Below are 17,609 nucleotides of genomic sequence, written 5' to 3'. Positions count from 1 at the left end.
AAGCATCTGTTGGATCTGAATGATCAAGGCAGCCCTGGCTACAACATTATAACACAGCTAACGTAGCTTAGCAACCATAGGCAGTGGCATTCCGTTCTGCCCTTGGAGCCAAACCTTGGTCAGGTTTGACGGGCAGCCCCAGGGCAGGTCTTGGGAGCCCTACCCATCAGCATGGGAGAGGAAGGGGACAGCTCGCAGCATGGGGACAAAAGATTGTTGATTCTCAAGTGCATGAGAGCGGCAGACTGGAAGGGACTCCATGTCCTGGCCGGGCCCCTCCAGGGCTTTGACCAAGTCCCGCGGTGCACCTGGGTCAGGCATGCTCTGATCTACGTAAGGCCCCACCTGCTCCGCACCATGCTGCAAAGTCTCTATCCTGTGGCTCCCCAAGCAGGGGCCTGGCCTCAAACCTACAGTGTCCTGGCTCTGTGATGCTCATGGCCCACCCTAGTGCCTGGCCACACCAAATCCACACAGTAGCCCCTGGGCCACGACAGCTGCTGCCCACGCCATGTTGCAAAGTCTCCATCCTGCAGCTCTCTGTGAAGGGGGGTGTGCGGCCTTGAACCTGCCATGTCTGGCTGTAGTCCTCAGGGCCTGCCCTAGCTCCTGGCTCCTCAACAGTGCCCTGGGTCCCCATAGCAGCCCCTGGACTGCCCAGCCACCACCTGCCTGACTCGATGCACCACAACAGTGTGCTCCCCCGCCTGCCTGCTACTGTTGTGCTCCTGGTCAGAAAGCAAGGAAGCAATGGAGGTATACTCTTAGTCTGCCCCAGTTCAACCAAAGGGGCCCTCTGTCCCTTCTGCTGGCCATCTGGCCCCAAATGGGAGTCACAATGCACACAAAAGCCCAGGCATAAAATACATACTTGTGGCCACATTTCCCACCCATTCACACATTCATATAGGCAGGACATTCTAACAGAAAGGCAAACAATTTTCCCAGGGAAACAGTGTCAGCTGTTTGATTGAGGACAGAGGGCCTCAGATCTCTAGTGGGGCAGAGAACCCCACATCTGTTTGTGGTCAGCCACTAGAAAGACATGGAGGCCAGAAAATGGTGGCACACACACCCTTAATCTTAGCATCTCTGGAGGCAGAGATCCATCCGGATCAAAGTTCAAAGCCACACTGGAAACAGCCAGGCATGGTGACACACACCTTTAATCCCAGGAAGTGATGGCAGGCGGCAGAAAGGTAGATCAGGCGTGAGGACTGGGACTAGAGCCTGGTTAAGCTTTTAGGCTTTTGAACAGCAGTTCAGATGAGATCCATTCAGATGAGGACACAGAGGTTTCCAGTTTGAGGAAATGAGATCAGCTGAGGAATTGCAAGGTGAGGTGCTGTGGCTGGTTCTGTCTCTCTGATCTTCCAGCATTCACCCCAATACCTGGCTCCAGGTTGTTTTTATTAAGACCACTTAAAATTCGTGTTACAGCAGTGCCTAAAGCTTTGTTGTGATAATTGTCACATGGAAATTTTTTCCCAAAATTTTTATCATGTTTAAATGTGTAAAGAAAAATAAACCTCTTGGTCAGACTTCAGAAGTTTTGACCCGGCATCATCTAGATCATGTTCACCTGAGTTTCATTTTTCCTCACACCTCGATTGTTTCCCTGCCAGCTGTGAAGCTTGCTGGGACCTCTGTACACACCCCAGGCTTTGAGATGTAAAAATGCAAGCAAATCAATGAGACCAAATATTATTTTCATGAACATCCAAGAAGCTCTAGCCAAGAAGCCTCGTCTAGTGAATGATTTGTAAGCAGCCACACCTTACATGCACCATGTACCCAGCAGGACAAGAGATGCTGTCTACGAAAATGTAGACTTTTAGTCTTTCATTACCCTGAAAGGCTAATCAGAACACAACTTTTATATTCTGTGAGACCAAATTTTGTTTCTTTTTCAGGGCTACCTTGCTTAGAGAAATTGGACAATTTATCACACAATGGCCCGGAGCAAATTTAGTATGTGCAAGTGATTAGTTTGTCTCTTCCCCAAGCAGCATTGATATGATTTGGTAAAGGAGGCTGCAGAAGGGAAGGTCGCTTATAACACACATTCTCTGGGGAACTGTAATGAGCAATTGACCCTTCCCACTGAGGCTGGTGTGTCCTATCCGACTCTGGTTTCCTGAGATGTGATTTGTAAGTGATGATATTTTACGTCTATGTGAGATGTGTTGTTCTATCAAGTTTTTTTTTTAAAGTCCAGTATTATTCACAGCATGAATGGCAGGTACCAGTTGATTTAACTGAAGATAATTTCACTATTTCCAGGTATCCCCAAGGTGAAGAGAAAGTACAGTATTGACAACATTGGTTAAATTAATAACCAAGTAGCATAAACCATATCTTCATCCTGAACTTATGGCTTCCATCCCTCCCCTTGCCTTGCCCATTTGCCTGGAGTCATAGAAACCATGTCAACATTTTTTGGTGTGTCACTTGGTATATTATTTCAGGCATATTTTATAGCTCTCTTGCCTGCCAACTAGTGATTTTTAGTGCACTGCTATCAAAAACTCTGTGAAAGATATAAAGACCATTTCAGGTGAAATGTTAGGTTCAGCAATCCACAAACTGAAGAGGACCAGAGCCAATCACCTAAACTGTCAAATTGGCCAATTTGTCTTGCTGCTCAATTTAAAATATTGTTTATCCCTTGTTAACTCAGTTTATAATTGTATACTCCAAAAGAAAAAGTAAACTTGGTAGACATTTTTTTAATTACATTCAAATCAAGGTGTAGACAGATTGCTAAAAAATCTTATTAAGTAAAAACCTGGAGCCAGGTATCATGGTTGAAACCTGAGAGATCAGAGGAATATGAAAGGCCACAAGCTAACCTCACCAACTCCGCAGCTTCCAAAGAGACCTACTTCCTGCTATACCCACGCCTATATGCCTTTCTGTTCTGTTATATCATTTGCTCTCTCTGTCCAGCTATATCACTTCCTCTTCCTGCCAGCTCTGTCACTTCCTGTCTGTCTGTATAGACCTCCAGACCTCTATGGTTAATGCTGGAATTAAAGGCATGTATCACCGTACTTAGCTCTGTTCCCAGTGTGGCTTCGAACTCACAGAGATCCAGACAGATCCCTGCCTTCCGAATGATAGTTTTAAAGGTGTGTGCTACTATTGCCTGACATTTATGTTTACTATAGTGGCTGGCTTTTACCTCTGATCCTCAGATAAATTTTATTGGGGGACACAATATATTGGGGGACATAATACATCACCACATCAAGGTATTACCCAAGTAAGTATTCCCCTAAGAGTGGAAGAAAAAATAAATGACACTATGGAGACTGGAGGAAGATGGGATATGTCTCTTGATTCCACTGTATGCTAATAATTATAAAATTGGCTGGGGAGGGCTCTTTGCTCCATAATGATGTAGGTGGTAGGAGGAAGAAATACTACAGGAAGAGGTCCAAGTAGGTAAGAGAAAGGTCCCTACAGTCCAAAAGGAGTGTCATCACTTCTTATTGCCCACGCTGCTGCATGCCACAAAACAAGTAAATTTTCCTCACACGCACAACATGAACCTCAGAGCTAGGGAAGAATAACATACAGACAACAGGGCACGGGGGGGGGGGGGTGTTAGAAAATCAGCCATAGACATTGAAAATGATCTCATTGTCACAACCAAAGTCCACGGCAGTAAATACAGAAGTGGATACATGATAGGTCTTCTTCTCTCTCCTTTTTTTTTTTTTTTAAACATAAAACTTATTTTGAAACCATCAGTTAAGAAAGAAGAGGTTTTTAGCTTTCCAAGACCTACTAAATTAATGAACCAGGCCAATTTATGATCTTCTATGTGTTGCTGAAAGAAAAAAAAAATTCTCCCTGCAGGTAAACTGTCTATCTGGAGTCAGAGATATTAGAAGCAATTTCATGAGCAGGATCATTAATTATGACCTATGAAATTTTAATAGTTGCCTTCTTCAGAGCTCTTATAGGAGCTGAGATCAAAGTGCCTCCAAAGCACTGATGCTAGCTCGCTTATCAGGGAGACTGGAGAGCGCGGGAGGGTTTAGAATCTCCAAGTATGTTTTTATTCCACTTGCCGGTGATGTGTTAAAGACATCATGTACACAGCACTAACGTACAAACCCATGTACCTGGGAGTTGGCGTGGGTGTACATTCAGCTTCCTCTAAATCTCATTTACCAATCCCAGTGATACACACCTCCTGTATTTTATATATAACTATGTGGCTAAGGGTGCTGCTTTTCTTTCTTAATTATAATTTAGAGAAGGCATGGTGTAGTTGAAAGATAAATCAATGTGAACTGACCTACATTTATCCCAGGTCTGTAATATAACAGAAGCATGCCCTGGGGCAACAGACTTAAGTGGTCTGGACCTTGGTGTCTTATTCACGTGAGATGCTGGTGTGGTGTGAGGGCTAATTGGAAAACAGGGCTACACCCTTGCTCACACTTGCCTTTCACATCTAAAGTTCTATGGACAAATATTTCCTTAGAAGATGGAGATGTTCATAGTCCCTACCCCTTGAGCTTGCTGTAAACACAGAATAGGAATATCCTTGCAAGGAAAAGTACCAGGACACACTACATGTATATTTCTCTCTTATTATTCATGATATTTCTGGGAATAAATAGAGTTCAGGGAAAAGAAGAGGAGGAAAGAAGGGAGGAGGAGGGATTCTTGAATTCTTGTCTCAAGATTCTGCCAAAATTCATTGACAGGACTTAAGAGAGAAGTTGAAACCATAGAACTGATTTGACCTGATCTTTATATGACTGGGTTCATTAAAAAAAAAAAAAAAAAAAAAAAAAAAAAAAAAAAAGCAGCCAATGGGCTGACATAATCCATGTGATCAGAAATGATGTGATTGCCCATGCTGCTGCTGAGTCTCCTTTGGAAATGGCACATCTTCTTGTACCCAGAACAATTTTTCTATGCCTTTAAACTCTGTTACATGTCTTTAAACTCTTGTAAGTTTCTGTCAAAATCCTTTATCTGTTTCATTAAAATTATTTCCATTTTTTAAAAATATTTTTATTTTATAATTAATTTAATTTTACATATCAGCCATGAATTCCCCTGTCCTCCCTCCTCCCAACCCCCAGTCTTCCCCCCCAATCCACCCCCCATTCCCACCTCCTCCAAGGCAAGGTGTCCCCTGGGGAATCAGCCCAGCCTGGTAGATTCAGTTGAGGCAGGTCCAGTCCCCTCCTCCCTGCACCAAGGCTGAGCTAAGTGTCTCAGCATAGGCCCTAGAATCCAAAAATCCAGCTCATGCACCAAGGACAGGTCCTGGTCCCACTGCCTGGGGGCCTCCTAAACAGTTTAAGCTCGTCAGCTGTCTCACTTACCCAGAGGGCCTGGTGTAGCAGGAATCTTAAAAGGTCTTATTAATAAAAATCAAACCCGGAGCTGGGTATTGGGGTGAATGCTGGAAGATCAGAGAAGCAGAACAAGCCACAGCTTCCTCACCTCATCAATTCCTCAGCTGATCCTGTTTCCTCAAACTGGAAGCCTCTGCATCCTTATCTGAATGGGTCTCAGCTGAACTGCTTCTTGAAAGCCTGAAAGCTTAACCAGATCTAGTTCTTGGTCCTCGTGCCTTATATACCTTTCTGCCTCCTGCCATCACTTCCTGGGATTAAAGGCTCACTTCCTGAGATTAAAGGCATGTGTCACCATGTCTGGATGTTTCCAGTGTGGCTTTAAACTCACAGAGATCCGGATGGATCTCTGCCTCCAGAAGGCTAGGATTAAAGGCGTGTACTACCACTGCCTAACCTCTATGTTTAATATTATGGCTGTTCTGTTCTCTGACTCCAGATAAGTTTATTAGGGTGCACAATATTTTGGAGAACACAATATCACCACAGTCTTGTCCAGTTCCATGGGGCCTCCTCAGCTATTGGCTCACAGTTCATGTGTTCCTACTAGTTTGGCTATTTGTCCCTGTGCTTTTTCCAATCATGGTCTCAATATCTCTTGCTCAGATAATCCTCCTCTCTCTCACTGATTGGACTCCTGGAGCTCCACCTGGGGTTTGGCCGTGGATCTCTGCATCTGCTTCCATCAGTCATTGGATGAGAGTTCTAGCAGACAGTTAGGGTGTTCGGCCATCCAGTCACCAGAGTAGGTCAGCTCAGGCTTTCTCTTGACCATTGCCAGTAGTCTATTGTGGAGGTATCTTTGTGGATTTCTGGGTACCTCTCTAGTACTCTGCTTCTTCCTATTCCCATGGGGTCTTCATTTATTGTAGTATCTCTTTCCTTGTTCTCCCACTCTGTTCCTGATCCAGCTGGGACCTCCCGCTCCCCTAAGCTCTCTTTCCCCCACCCTTGCCCTCCATTACCCCCCCCCCAAATTTCAGGTTGCTCATGTAGATCTCATCTATTTTTCTGTCGTTGGGTGATCCCTGTGTCTTTCTTAGAGTCCTCTTTACTAGGTAGAGAAAGGAAGGAAGAAAAAGAGAGAGAAGGAATGAAGGAAAGAAAGAAAAAGAGAGAGAAAGAAAAGAAGGAAGGAAGAGAGAGAGAGAGAGAGAGAAAGATGCAAGCCATGGATGTGGTGTCATGGCTCTTTAATCTCAGAATTTGGGAGCCAGAGGCAAGAGGATCACAAATTTTCAGCTATTCTGGTTTATCCTCTCAGCCCAAGCTAAGTAAAATCACTTTTAAAGAGTGAAGTTTTGAAAAAAGGACTCAGTGGTAGAACACTTGCCTAGTACACACAAGACCTTGACTTTGATCTTCAGTGTCAGCGAGCAAGGGCATGGGGAGTATGAGTCTATAGTCCAACCCCATGTTTGCTTTGAGCCCCATTCTATCTGGTGGCAAAGTGCTTAATTTTCTGAAATTTCAGGACTGTTCCTCTGTCTTCCCACAGTTTATTCAAGATCTAGGGGATCATCATTTAAGCTCCTTGGAGAGAAGGCAAGAGGGCAAGTCTGTAATTTTGAACTGACATTAGACCTGTTCTGCCCTCTACTGTATCCAAGTTCTTCTTGGCCCCCAGCTACAGTTAGTACACCCAGCCTTTGCCCAGAGGACCATTGGTTCTTTGTTGGATTGCCTTATACAACACAGGTCTTTCAAGTATTGAAGGTTACCCGTCTATCTGAAATATATTTTTGTAAACCTAGAAAACCTAACATGACTATAAATTTGACTATTATAGATGACTATTAATCTGTATTTCTTAACTATATATTACATTTTTAATTGAGCTGCATAAACACATTATCTTAAACAAGAGTAGAAATACACATAGAGTATAACAAAACTAACTTTAAGTTTGTATCAATAAACTAAAATCCATATCAATATAAACTATTTTGGATTAACAGTTGTTTTTTGGATTAAAGTAGACTCAATAATCTACCCCTTTTTCCCATCATTTCTTTTCATTTTTTTGAGACAGAGTTTCTCTGTGTAGTTTTGGTTCCTATCCTGGATCTTGCTCTGTATACCAAGCTGTCCTTGAACTTACAGAATCCACCTGGCTCTGCCTCCCAAGACTGGGGATTAAAGGCATAAGCCACAACTACCTGGCCTTTTCCCCATCATTTCTATATCATATTCCCTTTTCTTCTTTTAGAAAGAGGTTGACTATGACCAATAACAATTTGTAACCAAATTCCCTTAAATGAAAATAAACATTTATAACCAATATTTGGGAATGTGGGCATAGTTTTGTAGACTACTTCCTATTGATTGGTGGGCACTGGTAATCTTTGAGGGACACTGAGAAAATTAGGACAATTGTTAAGTCTTGGCTGGAGTCTTTTGTGTAGTCTTGAAGCTGTTTGGGATGCAGAACTCAGAGGAAACTGTAACTGTTTCTCTGTCTCCCCACAGTTCATTCAGTGTTCAGTAGTTAGATCAGGTTTTATAATCTCTTATAGACCACCGCATTCACTATTAAAATTCAGGAAACTTTACTTCAATAGTTTATAACTCACTGTTATTTTTCTTGACACTGTGCCTGTTATATTTGCTACTTGCAATGAGGGAATGGATCTGAAGCTAAAATGATGTTCTACATATGGGTTGTATTGGAAGTTAAAAAGGAACAGATATTTTTAAAACCCATTTATCTATATACTTGACATACATTCACTTTACATACAAATTTTACCTTAAACAAATAGCAGCCTCACATATGTTACACATACACACAGAGAGAGAGGGGGGAGGAGAGAATATTATGTTAAAAATAATAGCCCTGTTCAAAATGTCAAGTTCACTTTCCTGCTTTCTGGCTAAGAAAATTCTAAGTGCACTATAAACATTGGATTCTACGTTTTTCAAGTTGAGAATTATTTCCTTATAAAAATCTTTTAATTTTTGATTTTTTTAAGAGGGGGAAGATTTATTTTCTTGTGGTCAGAGGATTCAGTCCACTGTGGCAGCAACGGCAGAACAGAGCCAGGAAAGTGAGAAAGGGAACTGCCAGAGTTCTGATTCCTCTTTAAAAATATATCCTTCGTCATTTTCAATTGTGGATATAATACATTCTGGTCACACTCATCTCCATGCCTTCTCTACCCTGCATTCACAATACCAACCACCTCCTCTAACCAAGTTCCCAAACCCCACTTGGGTCTTTTTGTTTTGTTTGCTTTGTGGCCCACCAGGTTTAAGCAGGGAGAGCTGTGCACTGCAGCATAACTAACTAACATGCCACTAACTGACCACAATGACCTCCTTCACCTACAGCTCCCCGAGCTGGGTGAGACACCATGTTGGGCTCTGACTCTTGACTTTTTGAAACTTTAGTGCTAAATCACACTCTGTTTCCTCATTATTTCTTTTCCACAACTTAGAGATTTGAGTAGTTTATGTTAGGTACTTTCTGCTCTGTCTGTGAAATACGTGTTGCTGTAGTTTATTCCACAGGCATTTGTGCTGAGCTCGGTGAATAATAGTACACTCTGGAGACTACTGAAATATTCTAAATGCAATAATTAAGATCTTTGGACTAGAGAGGAAAATGATTAGACAACAGTGTCCCTCCCCCTGCACAATCCACAGAGTATCAGTGCTCAATCTTCTATGGTAATGGCTGTTCTTCACATTCATAGCTTTTTTCCTATCAAAACTTGTGCAAGCTACTCTCATATTTTTAAAATATTTTTTGCCTTCAAGTAACTACTCAAGACATGCAAAACAAAAATAATAAAAATAAATAAAATAGGATCAATTTGGGTTTTGGTAGAGATGAGGTGTTCAACATCCATTTGTGTTCTCTATGGAAAATTTTAGGTCTTTTGTAGCTGAAGTTTTCTCTCTGGGTCCCACCAAGCCCCGGCAGTCTGACAGCACACTTCTAAAATAAACACACAGATGCTTATATTATTTACAAACTATATGGCCATGGCAGGCTTCTTGCTAACTTTTCTTATATCTTAAATTAACCCATTTCTATTAATCTATAAGTTGCCATGTGACTTGTGGCTTACCAGTATCTTAACATCTGCTTCTCATCATGGTGGCTGGCAGCATCTCTATGCCTCAGCCTTCCACTTCCCAGAATTCTCCTCTCTCCTTGTCCCGCCTATACTTCCTGCCTGGCTACTGGCCAATCAGTGTTTTATTTATTAACCAATCAGAGCAACACATTTAACATACGGAACATCCCACAGCACTTCCTCTTTTCTTTTTTTTCAAAAAGGAAGGTTTTAACTTTCACATAGTAAAATTACATATAACAAAACAATTATCAAGCAAGAATTACAGTTACAATATCTAGTCTATTTATAATATCTCGTCTATTTTTATTTGGCAAAATTAAAGAAGACATCCTATCTATCTTATATTTGTGAGTCTAAGGTTTCATATCTAACATATCTTTTATCATAACTGAGGAAATTATAACTCTAGTCTTCGACTACATCAAAGACCTCAAAAGGAAATAATATTACGTGAGAAATGGGAGAAAGATACAAGCAACTTTCGAGAGTCTTTTGAGAGAGGACAGAGACAGCTGGTAGCCTGGACAGTCATCCAAAGTTCTTTTGTAAAGCTGGGGCATCTGTCTTCAGTCCACAAGCCTAGATTCTCTCAGTTACTTTTTTCTGTGTCCTGTAGAATGTCTGGCACTTTCTTCTGTGAAGCAGGAACCTTAAGGACCATTTTGCCAAACCAAGTTCAGTGGTCACCTTCCTATGGGTCCTGCATATCCAGTCAATCAAGCAGTCTAGGTAAGAACAGTTTCTTGCTCAAATGGCTTTTTTTGCCAAGAAGAAGATAAACTTCATATAGAGTGTCTTTGATGCCCATCCTCCTCTCTGAAGTAAATCAGTGCTGCCAGGAGCAGACATGTCTCATTCTGGGAAGATTAATAGAAATGGGTTAACTTAAGATATAAGAACAGTTAGCAAGAAGCCTGCCACAGCCATACAGTTTGTAAATAATATAAGCGTCTGTGTATTTATTTTAGAAGTGGGCTGTCAGACTGCCGGGGCTTGGTGGGACCTGGAGAGAAAACTCCAAGTACAGGTCTTACTACATTTTTAACTCTACAATTTTGTATTGAGGAAAATAGATCAAAATGTTATAACTGGAAATATTCTTTTCTGTTTTATGCATATGATTTTTTTAATTCTCGCTGCATATATATTCTGTATATGATGGGGCAGATACCTGCAAAGGAATCACAGACCCTCATTTTCTATCTTCCCATCTCGTACTTCCTTCACAACAACACCGGTTGCCAGTACCAGTCAGTTTCCAGGGATCTAGAGAACTGGAGAATGTGGGAAGTAGACAGAAAAACAGGAGTGGCTGAGTTGTCAAAATCGACTTCGAAAATGGAAATGCAAGAGGTAACATGAAGATTATCTCTGAAATCATTTACTAAACAGACAAACAGGTGTTACATTTATTGTCTATCTACTAAAACACATTTTTTTTTCTACTAAACAACTTCTCATTTGATATCTCTGGTGATCCAAAGTCCCCAGTGAATTCCAAAGGATATTTGAGGCCCATGAAGTATATGTAGACTTGTCAGTGATGCATAAAATATTTTTTCTTTTACAAATTTCAACTTAAGATCACACTTTAGGATCTGTAGATGATGAGTTGAATGATTTCCATTTAATTTAAACTATCACTTGGAAAAATTGACTCATAAAATACAATATATTGTTATGAGTAACTATAGGAAACAATGCTTATAGCTGCTGCTATATTTTTATATTGAGACTCTAAGATGATTGGAATTCACTAAACAAAATCAACATATGTTCAATATTTATATATTTATAATATAAATTTATATATATATAATAAATAATGTGAAAATAAGGTTAAGATTGTGAACCTCTGTAGTGTTTTATTCATGGTGATTAAAGAGTTGCAGCAGATTTTATTTGTCCACATAAAATGAGAATTTATCTGTGTCAGAAACACATTGTCATTTTGAAAAATCTTGAAATATTTCCCAAGTAGTTTTGAACTATTCTCAACTCAAGGTTGAGGCAGTAACAGAGTTAAACATCAGGCTTGTCTTATATCTAATCCATACAGTTACATTCCAGATATGAGAAGTCATCATTGATTTTCATATTGTATTTATAAAAACACAGATGAAATAGTCACCACATGATAAATCACAATTCTTCCTCTTTTAGATTAGATAACCAGCTTTAAAACAACATGTTTGATACGATGGACCCTTAAATTTTCTTCTTAAAATTCTCAAGATTGAGAAAAAATTTTAAAGCTTCCAACTTATTTAAGTTAATTTCAAGTCACTTAAAAACCAGTGCTTTGATAAATTGGGATATACACAAAAATATTAGAATTCATTATCCCAACTATCATTATTAGCATGTATTTCTTCTGTGTGAGATTTTATCATGAGGCATGTATATTATGGCTTCCCTCATTCTTTGAAGATCTGTGATACCTGAAGTCTTTTTCAGGTACATATTTGTTTTTTAATAAAAACCATAGGTTTGATAGCCAAGAACACTCTGAAAACAGAATTTTAGAAGAAAGAAGAAATAAAAAGTGACTGACTAGATGAACCACATGACCACAGTGTTCCTTTTCAGATGAACTAAATTGTGGTTATTCCGAGGTATTCTCAAAGAAACCCAAAGAGAAATTGATTAGGGTCTGCATTGCCAGCACAGTATCAAGTAGCTACTGCAAAGAAATACATATTGGAAAAGGCCATTTAAAGTTTCCACACACTAATGGTTCTGTTGGGCTCTGAATTAGCTTGCATCTCTTACCGAGAAATATCTAGGCATCATTATGAACAGCTCAATTAAGATGGTTGCTCAGATCCACAGCCAAGCACCAGGTCAAGCTCCAGTAGTCCAGTCGAAGAGAAAGAAGAGGGATTCTATGAGCAAGGGACATCAAGATCATGATGGGGAAACCCACAGAGACAACCAAACCAAACTAGTGGGAACTCATTAAATTTAGATCAACAGCTGTGGAGCCTCCATGAGACTGGACTAGACCCTCTGCATAAGTAAGACAGTTGTGTAGCTTGATCTGCTTAAGGGGTCCCCTGGCAGTAGGACCAGGATCCATCCCTGGAGCATGAGCCAGCTTTTTGGAGCCCACTCACTATGGTGGGACACCTTGCACAGCCTCAATGCAGGGGAAGGGGCTTTGACCTGCCTCAACTAAATGTACCAGGCTCTGCTGACTCGCCATGGGAGGCCTTACTTTGTCAGAGAAGGGAATGGGGGATGGGTTGGGGGGGAGGCTGGGGGGCAGAAAGAGGGAAGAGAGGAGGATCTGTGGTTGGTACGTAAAATGAATAAAAAAATTCTTAATAAAAAAGTAAATAAAATAAAAAATAAAAGAAAGACGTCTGCTCATTTGGGTAACATCGGGCCACAAAGCAAATAGACTGCTTGATTGAATTAATAAAGGAAGAGATAATATGGAAATACTGTGATGGTCTTCTTACATAAACCTTGAAGAGTACAGTCCTGTTCCAATGCTTTCTGCCTAAATTTTGACTAATAAATTCTTTTTTTCCATCCTGGATGATTTGATTTATTTCCAAAGCAACTCTTTTGAGTGTAGCTTCCCTGAAACCCCGTGCAGTAACTAGGTGCCTTTCAACAACTGAATCATCACTCTTGGCACAGCTGTTCAGCGGCTGGTGCCCTTGGACGGGATCTGTTCTACGGTTTCCTTTTGACTCGCTCAATCAAGCCTGCTGCCCGTCTGTAGAATGAAAGTGGGCGAGAGGAAAATGTAGAAGCACAGAAGCCTCACATCCCAGGAGCAGCATTCTTATAAACCTTTCATGGATTTATAATCCTGTCCTGGAGATGTGTTCAAAAAGCTTTCAGATGTACTGAAATTTCCCCCATTTAATAAAAAATGTATTTCCCACAGTAAAATATAGAAAACTCATTTCATTTCAGTCATACATTGGTTCTCCAACAGCCCTTACCTCACAGCAGAGAGAAAAGAACACAGATCACTGAGGCAAGCAAGCCCTGCCAGGATCTCCTAAGGTACTTCCTATATGAGAGGAGTTGCTTCCCTTTCCAAAACAAACCTAAACGGAATGAAAAGAAAGCAGGTCAGAGCCCAAACATGAGCCGAACAAGGAAAACACCAATACACACAATAAACTGCGTGTAGGAAAGCCCACAAGGCCACAACCCAAAGAACTGCGCAAGGCAACTGAGTAACAGTGGGAGTTGGAGAGGTGGTCCTCCACAGGGAAGAGCACGCTGGATGGTTGCCCATTGTCAAATGATCAGCACTGAAGACATACATCCAAGCAACACTACGTGAGCTCAACAGGTTATGTTTTAGGAATATGTACGTATGTATGAATACGTATATTCATGCAATAGCAATTGGTAAAAAGGGAGGCCATGAATTTGAAAGAGAGCAGGGAGAGGTGCCTGGGAGGGTTTGGAGGGAGGAGAGGGAAGGGAGAAATGTTCTAATTATAAAATATAATCTCAAAACTAAACAATAAATAATAAAAAGAAGACAGGTGAGTCTCACAATTGAGATGCAGTTGGATTTTTAAGTAGTTCTCACAAGGCTGGCACTTGGCGATTATGGCTGCACATGTATGTACTCATGTTCTCAGTGTGCTTCTGTGCGTTCTTAGTTTTGTGCTGTCTGTTAATGACGACTTCTACCAACACAGAAGTTAAGAAATCATTTTCTACAGGAAATGTTGAAAGTAATGCATTGAAGTTGCATCAAATAAAACTGTCGCACATTTTCCCTATCAGTTTATATGCTGAAATATAGAACATTATTGATCCAAGCCTCTACAGCCTAGCACAAGACCCTCAAGAACCCCAAGGAACTTAAAACCAAAAATCAAACAAGCCATGGCCCAAGAATCCTAGAAAAGTTACAGAATCTGATTCCTTTGCACTTTTTCAGCATCCAAGAAGAGGTTCTGAGCAGTCCCATTACTGTTTAGTCCATTAGACCTTCCCTATTCAAATTGTCTGGTCCTAACTACACAGAAGACAGTGTCTAATGCCTATTTTTAGAGTTTTGGTGTTTCATGACTACCAATAGTATTCTTTAGTATTTTACTAAAGTCCAGTCTGTGATAGATCAGGAGATTAAAAACAAATAAACAGAACATTCCCTCCACCCCAGGTGCTTTGAATGCTGAGATGGGAAACTACTAAATGTCCCCTTGAAGAGCTGATTAGCATTACAGTCAGGGTCTCCTGCACTTTAAGATTCGTCTCAGAAGCTCCAGGTTAGGGAGGAAATAAGCAAATCCATGTGAAATCCAAGCACAAGCACACTGGGAAATGCTGGGATTTACCTTCCCATATGCCAACATAGTCCTGTGTTTCAACTGCCTATTTCTCTCCAGCAGTCATCAGTTCCTAAGACTGAGGAGAGAGCCTGGGAGAGCAAAGGGCAAAAGCCCAAATCCACAAGGGGGCTGTCTTCCTCTCATGTTGGGGATAAAATCTTTGTATCCTTTTTGTGTTCTTGTTTGACCTGGTTTATTTCTGATTGCTTTTTAACTTGTAGGGCTATCTCTTGCATTTAATTATCATCAGTAAAAAAATATAATTGGAAGTCTCTGTACTATAGATATATACCCATATCAGTATTTGTGTTAGTTATATAAGATTAACTAATACATCCATAGGCACATAAAGAGAAAGAAGTAATTAGATGTCACAGAGATTTGAGGAACAAAATAAGATACTTCATAGTGATTTCACTTCAAAGGAGGGAGACTTGGCTGGCTATTGGCAGATGTCAAACAGTTCACCTTCGCTTTTTGGATCAGGGCTTGCCAAAAATGTGAATGCAGACTTGGTTTTAAGTGTGGTCCTCCAAAGCCTATCAATAAAGGAAATGCAAAACAGCATTGATTTCACTGCTGCCCAAGTGCCCAGGCTTCGATCTGTGACCATATTGACCCCACTCCCAGAACAAAATGGAGCAAAATGTACACAGCGGCAAAGCATCAAATGTCTTTGCTCATACCGACTATAATCATCAAAGAGAAGTTGATGTGGCAGATTGCGCCAATCCGTTACTTTTGTTGAGAGGACTACATTTCCTGTAAAAGAATAACAATGAGAGAAAACAGTACAGATACATTTGATATTCAGTTTTTATTTTTCTTGGATAAAATTGAAAAGCATATCCTGGTGGAAGTATGTTCGAATTTTTAAACTGAGTATGGTATCAGTGATAATCAAAGGTGGAAGGATGATGTTGAGTCCAATGATAATTCCTAAAACTTATTTCCTGCATTCATAATTAGTAATGCAGAAATATTCTTATATGGTTAGTTGGAAGCTAGTGAAAAATAGCACTTGTGTTATGGCTTTATTTTGCTATTGTATGTGAATTGGAAAAGCAGACTTAAAGAATATGCAGTCCAAATATCAAAGAGTGCTATCTTGTTAGAGGTGAGATTACCCTTTTTCTTTCTATTCTTTTTTCCTACTCTATCTTATATATGGGTTTTTTTTATGTGAAGAACATGAAATACTTTCATCTGTTTCTGGGATGGTGGTATGACTACTCTCAACCTTTTTGTAAATAAAATTGTGCCATTATGTCATTAATAAAGGCTAAAAAGTTACTTTCCTACCACTTCAGGTTACAGAACCTCCCCATGTGCCAGAAGAAGTAGTAACAGTATTCACTAATCAAATCACTAGAAAAAAATATAAAATAAAATCCAGGCCTGTAATCCAGCTACTCAGGAAGCTGAGAAGCAAGAAGATCATAAGGTCAAGAAAAGCGTAGGCTGCAAAGCGAGCTCAAGGCTAGTCTGAGCAACTCCATGACAGATACCATGTCCCAAAATAAAAGGGGGAGAGAGGGCTGGATATATAGCCCAGTGTATACAACACAAGTAATATGTTTGGTTACCATACGTGAGTGCCTAGGTTCAGTTCACAGTACCACAAGGGGAAAAAAAGTAAAAAAGCATATGAACTTGTTTAGGATTGCCTCAGAAGTTGATACATAGAAACCTCTATTCTGTGTTTTAATATTTATTTTCTTTTATTTGTATTTATTTATGTGTGATTCTGTATGTGTAAACCACATATGTGTGGGTGCTCACAGAGGTCAGAAGTGGATGTCATGTCCTCTGGCACACTGGATCCACAGGCAGTTATGAGCATCCAGACTTGGATACTGGGAACTGAATTTGGGTCGTCTGGATGAAGCAGCAAGTTGACCATTGAGCCGGTTCTCCAACTTTTAAATAGACATTTTTAGAAACAATGAAAATCTAGTGTGCTTGAAAGCAGGTGGTTAGCAGCTGGAGAGCAGAGCTACAGGTTTGGGAATTAGACCTTGATTTGATTTCCATGTCCAATGCTTAGCAGCAGGCTTTTTAATGCTTCTGAGTTCCAGTGCTCTCCCCTGTTAAAGGTCAAAACAACTGGGGCATAGAGTGTTTAGAAGATAAGCCAGCGTCTGGATTGAGGTTTTCCTATCCTGTGGAGTGGGCATGTGTGTTTACACGTGTGGGCACAGATGTGCATGAGGACTCGTGAAATTGATGTGTCTTCCTCGTTCACTCTCCACTTTTATCTATTGAGGCAGCGTCTCCCGCTGAACACAGAACTTAGCATCTCTGGCTGTTGTAGCTTGCCCCGGTGAGCCTTTGACTCTGCCAGCGTTGCAGACAGTCACCAAGCCTGCCCAGCTTTGATCTGGATTCTGGAATCTGTACCCGGTCCTCACTCTTGAGGGGCAAACACTCTACCACTGGAGCTCTAACCCCAGTACTGAACGAATGTTACGATGTAGCCACACACATGATAAATGCTCAGTAATTAGTTGGCATAAAAATAAACATACTGCTTAAAGAAAAAAATATTAGAAGACAGAGTTCAATTGAGGTGAAATGGAGGGCAGAAGGGAGGATACAGAGGTTACAGAGAGGGTCTTGTGATCAGAGAACACTATATCCATGTCTTGAAGTGCCGGAGTGAAACCCACTAATACATACAATTAATATGAGCTAACCATTATAATTAAAACACAATCACTGTTGTAGAGTGATGCTTGGCTGTTAGCCCATGCAGACTCTTTTCGGGACCACATACTGTGCTCTATCTTTGGTCGTCTTCCCTCTCTGAGCCACAGGAGCAT

This window comes from Peromyscus leucopus, chromosome 9 (genome assembly GCF_004664715.2).
Source record: "Peromyscus leucopus breed LL Stock chromosome 9, UCI_PerLeu_2.1, whole genome shotgun sequence".
Taxonomy (NCBI): domain Eukaryota; kingdom Metazoa; phylum Chordata; class Mammalia; order Rodentia; family Cricetidae; genus Peromyscus; species Peromyscus leucopus.
Note: the sequence above shows the minus strand (reverse complement) of the source record.